This window comes from Musca autumnalis, unplaced genomic scaffold (genome assembly GCF_047663935.1).
Source record: "Musca autumnalis isolate F117 unplaced genomic scaffold, ASM4766393v1 scaffold_3, whole genome shotgun sequence".
NCBI classification, from domain to species: Eukaryota; Metazoa; Arthropoda; class Insecta; order Diptera; family Muscidae; genus Musca; species Musca autumnalis.
In genome coordinates this window covers 97,532,869-97,544,295 of record NW_027411866.1, presented here as the reverse complement: position 1 = coordinate 97,544,295, position 11,427 = coordinate 97,532,869, and the positions used below count along the sequence as shown (strand labels likewise).

The following is an 11,427-nucleotide window of genomic DNA, read 5'->3' as shown; positions in this document are numbered from 1 at the left end:
ATTTTATGGCAAACAAATTTATGCTGTGATTACGACTTGGTTGTGTGTTTGTTTATTACTGCTTTTTTAATGGACGAACTTAAGTTATTTGAATTGATTTATTGCATGAATTTATTGAATATAATTGCTTTATTAATAATCACGTATTTTTTGTGAATTGTTAAAGATACGAAAGCTGGGTGCAGAGTACTTGCGTTGCAAATAGCCTCCATCATGATTGCTTTGCAAATAAAAATCATCTTAATTTAATTTCTTAATAGCATGTTCACATTAGAGTTTTTTCTTGTGTTAACCTCCTCTATGGTATTTACAATGGAAATGACAATTTAAATAAATTTGGATTCACTAAACCCAGTACAATGTAACTGCACTATGTATAACGTTGGTAAAGAAAGGCGCCAACTTTGGGACTTGGTCTGCCTTTCATCTTTAGCGGACAGTTATTCTTTTTAGTAACAAGGGACTTTTTGTATCCAAAACCACCATTTGCGACACCGTTCAGGAAATGTCTTGTGGAATCATGTATTTCTTAAAGGTGTTGCAACTTTATAGAACTTTTAATATACTCCACCACGAACTGTATTGGAGTAAAATGGAACAATTAGTTTCCTTTCGTTTATAAAGAAGACAAAATACCAAATTGCAGCAAGTTCGGTAAAACAATGTAGCTAACCTTCAAAATACCGAAATTCGGGAGGCCGTTCGATGGGGGCTTTACTAAGACGTGGACCTATGCCAACTAATTTCATATGGAACGTTTTGTACCCCAAATGAAGACCAAATGAAAATACTAAACCCTTCCTTTTGTTGCAGGAGTAGTACATATGGTAACATGGGGCGCCTTCGCCACGTTTTTGTTCAAAATCTTCTCATACCGACACCGTTAAAGTTTTTTCAAACATTATTTTTATTACAAATATTAGCATATCATGACTATAAGTTTTGATATATATATGTAAATGGTTATAATTTTGTTTTTAAAATATTACTTTTAAGAATTTACAAAATGTCTAAAAAGTGGCGAAGCTGCCCTAAGGGTGGGGAGGATATTGAACATCCTCCAACGGACTCTAAAGCTGTAATTTACCAGGAAGAACCTTAAATATCAACATTATGCAAAAAAGGAGCATGTTTTCTATTGAATAATCAAAAATGATTTTAAAATTCACAAAAAGTAACTGATTCTAGCTGTTAATTGAAGTAGGTACCTTGAATTTAAGTCCAAAAAATCATAATATAACTAAAACAAGATACGTTTAGGATAATATTTGATTTTAACTTCACATTATAGTGTGGTATATCTATGGTATAAAGAATTTAAGTTAAACATGACAAATTTCTAACATTAACCCACCACGCCCCTATCACGGCGTAGGCGCCCCACCCCTTACATATTTCATAATACATATTTATATATTGACATTTGCTTTTTTTGGGATTTATGTATATTCTTCAGTAGTTGTCTTCTAACGGTATAAAATGTGTTTTTGATATCACAAAAGGTAAAGAAGATATCACAAAAAACACCTACCATAATTATTTTGCCCAATACCCTGAAAACAGAAAACCCCGTGCGTCCGCTATCATACCTATTATCTTCATTAAACTCACAATTTTGCCAATGAACCCAATGAACGCGGTTAAAATAAAAAAAATGCCTTATAATGAACTAAAATACTGATCCGCCAAAAGATTTTTATAAAGATTGATAGGTGTAAAATATTGATTCGCGAAGATATCTTTATAAATATTATTTTTTAAAAGGACCAAATAAATCACGCAATCATGATCCCTAGTTAGAACGTATTGCGGCTATAATTAACAAAAATGTTGACCACAACACGTCCGTAAATTTTTAGAACACATGGTGAATATTTCTTTAATGAAAATGCATTTTCACCAAACAAAAAATTAAAAAAAAATATTTTTTCTGCAAGGAGGGAACTTTTAAAAAAGTGATATAACTCAAAAAGCGCAAAAAATCGCACTTTGGTAATTATGTAATTGATTCAGAACCCTTTGCTGAAGATATTCCCGGTGGCAGAATTTCAGACAAATTTGGAGAATTTTGTAAAAGTCTATAATATAAAACTATATATTTTGTAAAGAACAAAATTCTTAGGTTGTATGCTATATGACGATTTTTTCTGCTGTAACAAACATTTTGAAGAAAATTATTTCTTAAAACAGAAAGTACACACCGCCACCATTCAACTGAATATCATATCCATGTATTTGATTATTACCAAACTCTTACAAATTGCGTTTAATTTCTGCTCTGAGTTTTTTTTTTTTTTATTTGGTCTTCGAAATTTTGGTTTTAACTTCGAATTATGCCGCGAGTTTTGAATATTTTTGAAAAAAATTGAACATCCATAGATTTTTTTTTATTTACTAAAGTCTATAGATACAAAATCCTTACAGACTAAACTACTAACTAATTATATACAAAAAACTGATTTATTTCAAGCATTGATATAGAAACTATGTGTTAAGGTATATGATTAATTTTCTTTTTATTGACTCACGATTTTCAGAAAGATCTATAAGATGATATAATTTGTCAACAAGGAGACGGCGGTGTGGATCGTTATTTGCATAATTAGCTGTAAAATAATTGATTTGAAGAAGTGAGGAATTACGGGTGGATCTAATTGGGACATTTAAACGGATTCTGTCTAATTAAAACTCAGAAATTATTTTGCCTTGAATAACGTTTAGAATAAAAGTTACATTCAGCATTGACCGACGACTTTTTAATGTTTGTAACTTTATTAGGTTTAATCTATATTCATATGAGGGTAAAGATTGTGGATTCCAACCACGACATCTCAGGCAAAACAAAAGAAACTGGTTTGGACAGATTCAATGGCTTTAGAATGAATAGAGTATGCAGGGTTCCATATACTAGACCCATACTCCAGATTAGAGCGAACAAAGGATATATACAATTGCTTTGTGACTAGGGGATCTAAGAATTCCCTACTCCAACGCTTAACAAATCCAAGGTTTTTATACGCTTTAGACGTGATTAAAGAGATGTGATCCTTGAAGTCCAACCTGTGGTCTAAAAGAATACCAAGGTCCTGAAAGGAATCTGTTCAACTTTTGAGAAATTCAAAAAATACTTAGCTTGTATCTTTCTATGACGGAAGAATGACATATGTTTGCATTTTAGGGTGTTCAGTTCCAGTAAATTGTCGTAATGTAATATGTCGCACCAGTTATAAAAATTGTCTAAATCAGATTGAAGTACTAGCTGACTTATTTCATGATTAAAAGAGTGAAAAATTTAAACATCATCCGCGTACATTAATACTTTACAGTTACATACTACATTTGGCAAGTCATTGATGAACAATGTAAATAGAACTGGGCCAAGGTGGCTGCCCTGGGGAACTCCAGATTTTACATAAATTTTGTTAGAAATGGCATTACCCAATTTCACAGCTTGAATTCTGTTTGATAAGTATGATCCTATCCAATTTAAAGCCGATGTGGAGAAGCCCATAAGATATAGCTTCAACAATAGTAATTTGTGATTGACCTTATCGAACGCTTAACTGAAGTCAGTGTAAATGCAGTCCGTTTGATACCGATTTCTGAATCCATCATTTACAACAGTTGTTAGTTCAAGAGGATTTGTGATAGTGGATCTATTTTTCCGGAAACCATGTTGGAATGTTTATAAAATCGATGAAACTCGAAATGAAAGTACATCAGTTATCATTTGTTCAAATAGCTTTGGAATTGCATTTAACTTAGCTATTCCTCTGTAATTAGATGCATCCATTCTACTAACCGACTTGAATAAAGGAATAATGAAAGACTCTTTCCAAATTAAAGGAAAGTAACCAGTATTAATGAATTTATTGAACATGATAGAAAGAGGCAGAGCAAGATTTTCTACACAATTTTTTAAAATACACGCAGGTATTCCGTCAGGGCCGGGTGAGGTAGAGAATTTCAAGTTTTTTAAATTCCTTAAAACTGTAGACTCGTCAACTGTAGGTAAATTTGACATGTTCTTTCTTCGAATCAAATTATAAAACTCGCGTTATTAAAAGTTCAAAAATCGACTTTTTGTCTAAAAACCTGTCCAAATTACCTATAGTGCCTCCCCACATAGTGGTGTAGGGTATGAAAAAATGTTGAATTATTTCTTATAAAAGATGAGAAAAATAATAATTTAATGAAATAGGGCTTTTTTGCTAGTAGTCGGCACTATTTCCCAATTATCGTCATGACATGTTCCAGTAGTCGGCATATCGTATTTTAGTAAAGAAATGTTTTAAATTGATAATTTCTTTTATTTTAAACAACAAAAAATGCACTTTTAAACAAATAAGTCTTATTTTATTTTTTATTTATTTATAACATCAACATAATTATTTGAAAGGTCATAGTTTTTTGCATTTTTTGTTCACATTCCAATTAATATTGCATCAACAATTAGAAAATTTAAATATGTTCCTTAAATACATTAGTTATTGTCTATAGTTCCATAAATATAACCTAATTGTCGGTATGCCACAAACGCACGCACTTCAAACTATTGAAGTTATTTTTATTAATTAGACTTTAGTACTTAGGTATTTAACTTATTTTTATAATTTCGAGCTAAAAATAATTGACAAAGCGCAATTTTTTCACTTTACATTTTGATGTCCCTAAAGTCGTCATCAGCTAAAATGGCAAAATTAATATAATTTTTTAATTATTTATTTTTCTAATTTATTGAAAATTTGTTCATTTTAATATAATTACAGACATTTTTATGTTGATGTCTCTACTAATTTTTTCTTAAGAGATATACATTTTCGGTTGCTGTGAAAAACGATCAGTAAGAAAAGCTTAAATTCCGATATATTACATGGTCTTAGTTCAATGAAATTTTACACAAAGTTAGTTGAGAGTATTGTTGTATTTTCTAATATTATTTTCTCATTTCGTTACAGTAATTTTGAGTTATTTGAGTTCACGGTTCAGTGGTACGTGCCGGAGTTAGGAGCATTTACCCTATAAGGATATCTTCGGTTTAATTATTAACATACTGCTAATTAAAAGCATCCTTCAAATAACCTACTTAATTTGGTAAAAGTGCAGTTGACATGTAATTGACATGACATTCCAACTCAATACTGGCATGACTGAACCCAAAACAGATCTCCTTCATTAGATTTTTGACATTAGAAAAAAATTATAGTATCATAAAGCAATTTGAGTTTAAAAAGTCTAAATGTATGCGTTTTTTGCTTCCCATCTACTTAACTTTAAGCTGTCGCTTAGAACACAATTTGATTTTATTCATGCCCCCTGCAATTGCCCAGCTAAGAAGGTATGACCAGTTTTCAGTTCACATTTTATTTGATTTTTTTCAAGAAAATGTTTCCAAGCGTGCATCTTATAAGTTGAAAGGAATGCTTTCCTATCACTGGTTGGGTACAAAGAGGGGACGACTGTGACCACGATTGTGGTATGGATGCCACTACAAGTTTCTTGATTTTGTTTTCTACATCATTTTCACGATTGTTTGCTGTTTTTTCTTCTTGTGTTTTATTTTTTCTTTGGCAAATTCACGTTTTTGTTACTCCTTAGGGAGGGACGGACACAACAAGTAAACCAGAAGAAGGCATCGGCATCAGAACCGGTTTTCTGTCCAAATATAAAAAAAAAATCAACAAAGAAAACAGCATTGTCCGTTGAGAACATTAAATACCTATTTGAGCATTTTATATCAATAGTTGTAGTGGCGCTCGCTCCACTAATGGTGGGATGGATGGATACATGAACAACGGATGCAACAAAACGCCATCCACCAAAAACACCGCTATAGCAAACATATGTTTCGTAAAGCAAACATAGAACTGAATATTAACTTTGGTCGCACCATACTTGCCGTGCCGGTGGTTTATGCTCATGTGTGGACATCGAACACTTTTTATCGCAGAATACAACTTGTTTGATGCCCCCATGTTATGTTCTCACAAAATCCACAAACATGTTGGACAACGGCATTTAACTCTCTCAGACATTAAGTATGTTGTACACTCTCTCAGTCATGTTGTTACTGTGTGGTTGCATCACAACATGTTGAAAAGAACTTATTTGTTGTTTACCCTTCTAATGTTCATTTGAAGTGAAGCACAGTAATAACTTCCTATGACTATTACACGTATGATTTTTAATGTTTGGGCGTAATTTGCATGTGACTTCTTACTTTATTTTACATTTTGGACTATTTTTGAAAAAAATATTTGTCTGAAAAAGAATGTTAACAAAATCGTAATTTTTTGCATTTACCGAGAGGCAGCTTAATGTTTGCAAAATCAAACATTGCTGTTTCGTGGCAATATACTATTGAAAAACTATTAATTTTTTGCTTTATCCGAGGAAGGAATGTACAGCTTGTCAAGTAATTGTTTTCAAACTCATAAAGCGAACACTTTTCATACATTAATTAGTGAACAAGGACAAATGCTTGCGATAAAAATGTCTGTTTTTTGTAAAAAAAAATTTGGTGGACTTGTTTAAAAATTAAGTCGCTTAGTTCAACAATAATAACCAAAACTAAAAATGTTTTCAAACTGTAATGAAGGCTCCAAAATACCACACTTAAAAATTATGGAATTTTTTTTAAATTTTATTCAAACTTTATTTAAAACCAACTACATTTTTAGAACAATTCATCTTTTTCATCTATTATGTATATAAAACTGAAATGACTTTCGTACGTTAATCAAAAACTCGACCAATTTACAAAGGATTTGTTTCGAGTTTGTCTTAAAATGTTTATATTTAAAGCAGGAAGAATCTGACATATTTTATTTTTGTTGGCGTTGATGAAGTTGTTTGGTGACAACTGAAACTATAGTATTCCCTACCCTTCGCCCGCAACTAATCAATTTCATATCCACTTTAAAATATTTTGTTGTTATTCAAACAATTGAATTACAACAAAATATGGACTCAAGCTGAAATAAACACAAAGACATATTTTATTTTTTAAAATATACTTTGAAAAATTTTATTTTATCCTGACATTTCTTTGGAGGCTTTTGTTGTCGACTTATTTATTTCCAAATTTTTAAAGTTTTTAGCAAAAAGAGTATATGATCAAAACCAAAAATGTTTTACAATCGCTGAATCCGAGTTTCACCCATTAACATATTCATATTAACATATTCTATAAAGTATGACTGAAATTCTTTAAAATTAAGTGTTGTAGGAGGGATCCCATAATGTCGACCATTAAAGTTAATATTCGTGGAAGCTGTGTTAGCATCAATGTAGAAAAATGGGTAAAACTGGGTTGAAGCCAAGGTTTTTTATGCTCCCTTCCGATTTCTGATTTAACCTTATATTTTATAGACCTACTAGCTGAACCCGGCGCGCTTTGCTGCCCGACTACGATAAAATATAATGGAATGCCATAATTATATTAACGTTTTTAATATTTTAACGAATAAATATAGGAGATATGAAGGAGTTATATGCCTATTCAGGGTTGTTATGGTGCTACTATGGTATTTTTTTAAGTTTCAGGAGGTAACACTCCTTCGAAAGCCTTTCCGCCTATAAGTATTCCTAATGATTTAGATATATCATAATAAAACATAAATCTTATTAAGTCTCTCAAAGATATGATACTTAACAGCCTTGGTCAATTCCTTCCCAACTATAAGTACTTCTGTAAATAATGATGACTTTTACTGAATGCTAAGTCTTCAAAATTTCATTGAAATTGAACATACGTAACAAAAACATTAAATCGACCGAAAATATATATGGGTAGCTATATTCCTATATGAACCGATCTCGATATAATTTGTCATATTTATTTTTAAACCAAATCCCGTCTTACATTCACATTTTGTGCATAAAATACGGAAAATCAGCCTGCATCAAATATAGGCAATCGGCCGAAAATATATATGGGAGCTACATTCAAATCTGAACCGATTTCGATATAATTTGGCACATTTATGTCTAGACTAAAATCCGTCACACATTTCAAATTTCAGCAAAATAAGACATACATAGCGTGTTTGGTGCATAAAATACAGGAAATCGGCAGAAAATATATATGGGAGCTACATTCAAGTCTGAACCGATTTCGATATAATTTGGCACATTTATGTCTAGACTAAAATCCGTCACACTTTCCAAATGTCAGCGAAATTGGACATACATAGCGTGTTTGGTGCATAAAATACAGGAAATCGGCCGAAAATATATATGGCAGATATATCCAAATCTGAACCGATTTCAATGTAATTTGGTACACCTATTTCTAGACCAAATTCCGTCCCATATTTCAAATTTCATTGAAATTGGACATACAAACCGTGTTTGGGGCATCAAATACAGAAAATCGGCCGAAAAAATATATAGAAGCAATATGCAAATCTAAACCGGTTTCGATATAATTTGGCACATTTATGTATAGGCCAAATTCCGTTACACATTCCAAATTTCAGCGAAATTGGACATATATAACTTGTTTGGTGCATAAAATACAGGAAATCGGCCGAAAATATATATGGGAGCTATATCCAAATTTGTGCCGATTTCGATATAATTTGGCACATTTATTTCTAGACCAAGTTCTGTAACACATTCCAAATTTCAGCGAAATTGGACATATATAGCGTGTTTGGTGCATCAAATTCCGGAAATCGGCCGAAAATATATATGGGAGCTATATTCAAATCTAAACCGATCTCGATATAATTTGGCACATTTATTTCTGGAACAAATTCCGTCAGACATTCCAAATTTCAGCGAAATTGGACGTATGTAGCGTGTTTGGTGCATAAAATACAGGAAATCGGCCGAAAATATATATGGGTGCTATATCCAAATCTCAACCGATTTCAATATAATTTAGTACATATATTTTTAGACCAAGTTCCGTCACACATTCAAAATTTTATTGAAATTGGACAGTAATAGCGTGTTTGGTGCATAAAATAAAGAAATCGGATAAAAATATATGTATGTGGGAGCTATATCCATATCTGAACCGATTTGAATATAATTTGGTAAATTTATTTCTACATCAAATTCCTTTATACATACAAAATTTGGAGATTATATTTGCAACAGTTCTAAAGATATTTGGATACAAAATCTAATTTTTTTGGAGGTACCTCCGGTTTTGATGCTATATCTCCAGATCAACGCGGAATTTCAAAAAATGATATAGCCTATTTTCATTCCAGGCAATGTAGCAATGTACCCTAAAAATTACGGGAAGATCTGTTCAGCGGTTTTTGCGTCTATAAGGCACAAACAAACAAACAAACGTACAAACAAATTTCTATTTTATATATATAGATGCCCTAAGAAAGACGCGCAACAAGGTAACATTCCAAACTCGTAATAGGATTAGAGAACTCGTGATTTGACGTCATTTAACGCATATATCTTGAGTGTACTCCTTACAGCATCCTAGTAATTGGAGTCTAAAAGCCAAAATTTGATGCGTGAATTTTCTTAAAAAGCCTATTGTTTGCGTGTAAAATTTACAACTGTCGTTCAATTTACTTTCAACCCCGCGTGAATTTAGTTTTTTTTTACGCTACGGATCTAATGACCCCTGATCCATTCACTAAAACCGCGGATATAGATACCTTGGAAATAGGAAAATCAGCAATCATATAATTTAATTAATCGAGCTTCATGACCTAAGGAGATTACATTGAATAATTGATATCTAGCGAAGTCCTACACACACATCAACCGCTATGCGACGATCGTTTCGTTAGCTGGTTAGGCTAACATCATCAGGCATATTAGATGTTGTTGTTGCTAGACAATTTTCGCCATTTGGAGCCCCTATTTATACATCCAAGATTGCAAATTTGCATTTGTGAATTTCAAATTGAAGCTTTTTATTTCCAAAGACGACTCATTTGTACCCCTTCTATTCCAGAAATCAATTTTTCAATATTACATTCATATTACAGCCAATGGACTTTTTACCCATCGTAGACTGTATATGTCTTTCACATCGAAAGATTTTTTAAGAGGATTGTGGTTCAGAACGCTAAGTCGTCGGCAAGATTGTCTGTTAGTTGGCGACGACCCAGGTTCGAATCCCAGCCGGGCTCAGCTGAATTTTTATTTTTAAGTTTTTGCCTTTTTTAGGGGGCGAAGACCATTATTTGTGAGATTTAATTATCTATTATATAAAACTCAAATGACGTTCGTACGTGAATCAAAAACTCGATCAATTTACAACCGATTTGTTTCGCGTTTGTCTTAAAATGTTCGTATTTATCCAAGGAAGGATCTGACGTATTTTATTTTTGAGATATCGTGAAGAATCCGCGGAAATTTGCAAAAAATATATTTTGAAGAAAGTTAATTGTTTCCTCACATTTCGTTGGAGGCTTCTGTTGTCGACTTGCTTATTTCCACCTTTTTTAATTTTTTAGGGCGAAAAATCCGCTAAAATTTGCAAAAAAATATATTTGAAGAAAGTTAATTGTTTCCTCACATTTCGTTGCAGGCTTTTGTTGCCTACTTGCTTATTCCCAACTTTTTCAATTTTTTAGCGCGAAAAATCCGCTAAAATTTGCAAAAATATATTTGAAGAAAGCTAATTGTTTCCTCACATTTTATTTGAGGTTTTTGTAGTCGACTTGCGTATTTCCACCTTTTTAAAATTTTTATATACAGTGCTGCTCAAAACATTTGCAACTGGAATGACTACTTCAATTTTTATATAGTTCTGAGGTAATTTATGGATTTGAAATGCAAATATTTTGTAGGTCGATTGTTTATTGACCCCTTTTTAAAGATTTAAAAAAGAATTGGCAATAATTGCACTTATTTTACAAAAATACACGAAACAAAGCTCGGACTCACTTTTGGTCCTGCTCAAAACATTTGCAACTTACGAAATTTGATTCAAAATCTGAAGATATGATTTGTGTTTTGATAATATATTGTGAGATTAACCTTTTATTTCGTATCTGGACATATCATAAAGGTATTCAGGTAACTAAATAAATTAATATATCCTTTGGAATCCTGTCTCTAAGGATAATTAATAAATACAAAAGTTTTATAGATATTTAATAGTGTAGAGTCCATTTTAGGGTCCCGGAACCTTTTATATGAATTCAGATCACTTAAGCTGATCGGTTCCGATAAGAACACAAAAAATATTTGCAAAAATTGCTAGTTTTACGTGGTTATACATACGTTTAGTGGCGGTATTATGCCAAAAACCTCTCTTATACGACATCTGTGGTGTGTACGTGGCGCGATTTCGACATATTATATGTCTTATTAGTTTTTAAATCTAATAAATTTCTCGACCTCATGCCTCTAGTACCATACCTGTCCATAAAAATACCTCCAGGTCAATATAAAACACCATCTTCGTTTTGGGTCAACTTTTTTGTATAAGGGGAC

General features: G+C 32.0%; 1 long non-coding RNA gene across 1 annotated transcript; it reads right to left on the bottom strand.

The window, feature by feature from the left end:
* Positions 1-5,348: 5,348 nt before the first annotated feature.
* Positions 5,349-5,856, bottom strand: LOC141399819 (uncharacterized). Its single transcript, XR_012411972.1, has 2 exons — positions 5,720-5,856; positions 5,349-5,655 (listed from the first exon to the last, which is right to left on the bottom strand). It is a non-coding gene; the product is annotated as an uncharacterized lncRNA (long non-coding RNA).
* Between the last annotated feature and the right edge of the window lie 5,571 nt (positions 5,857-11,427).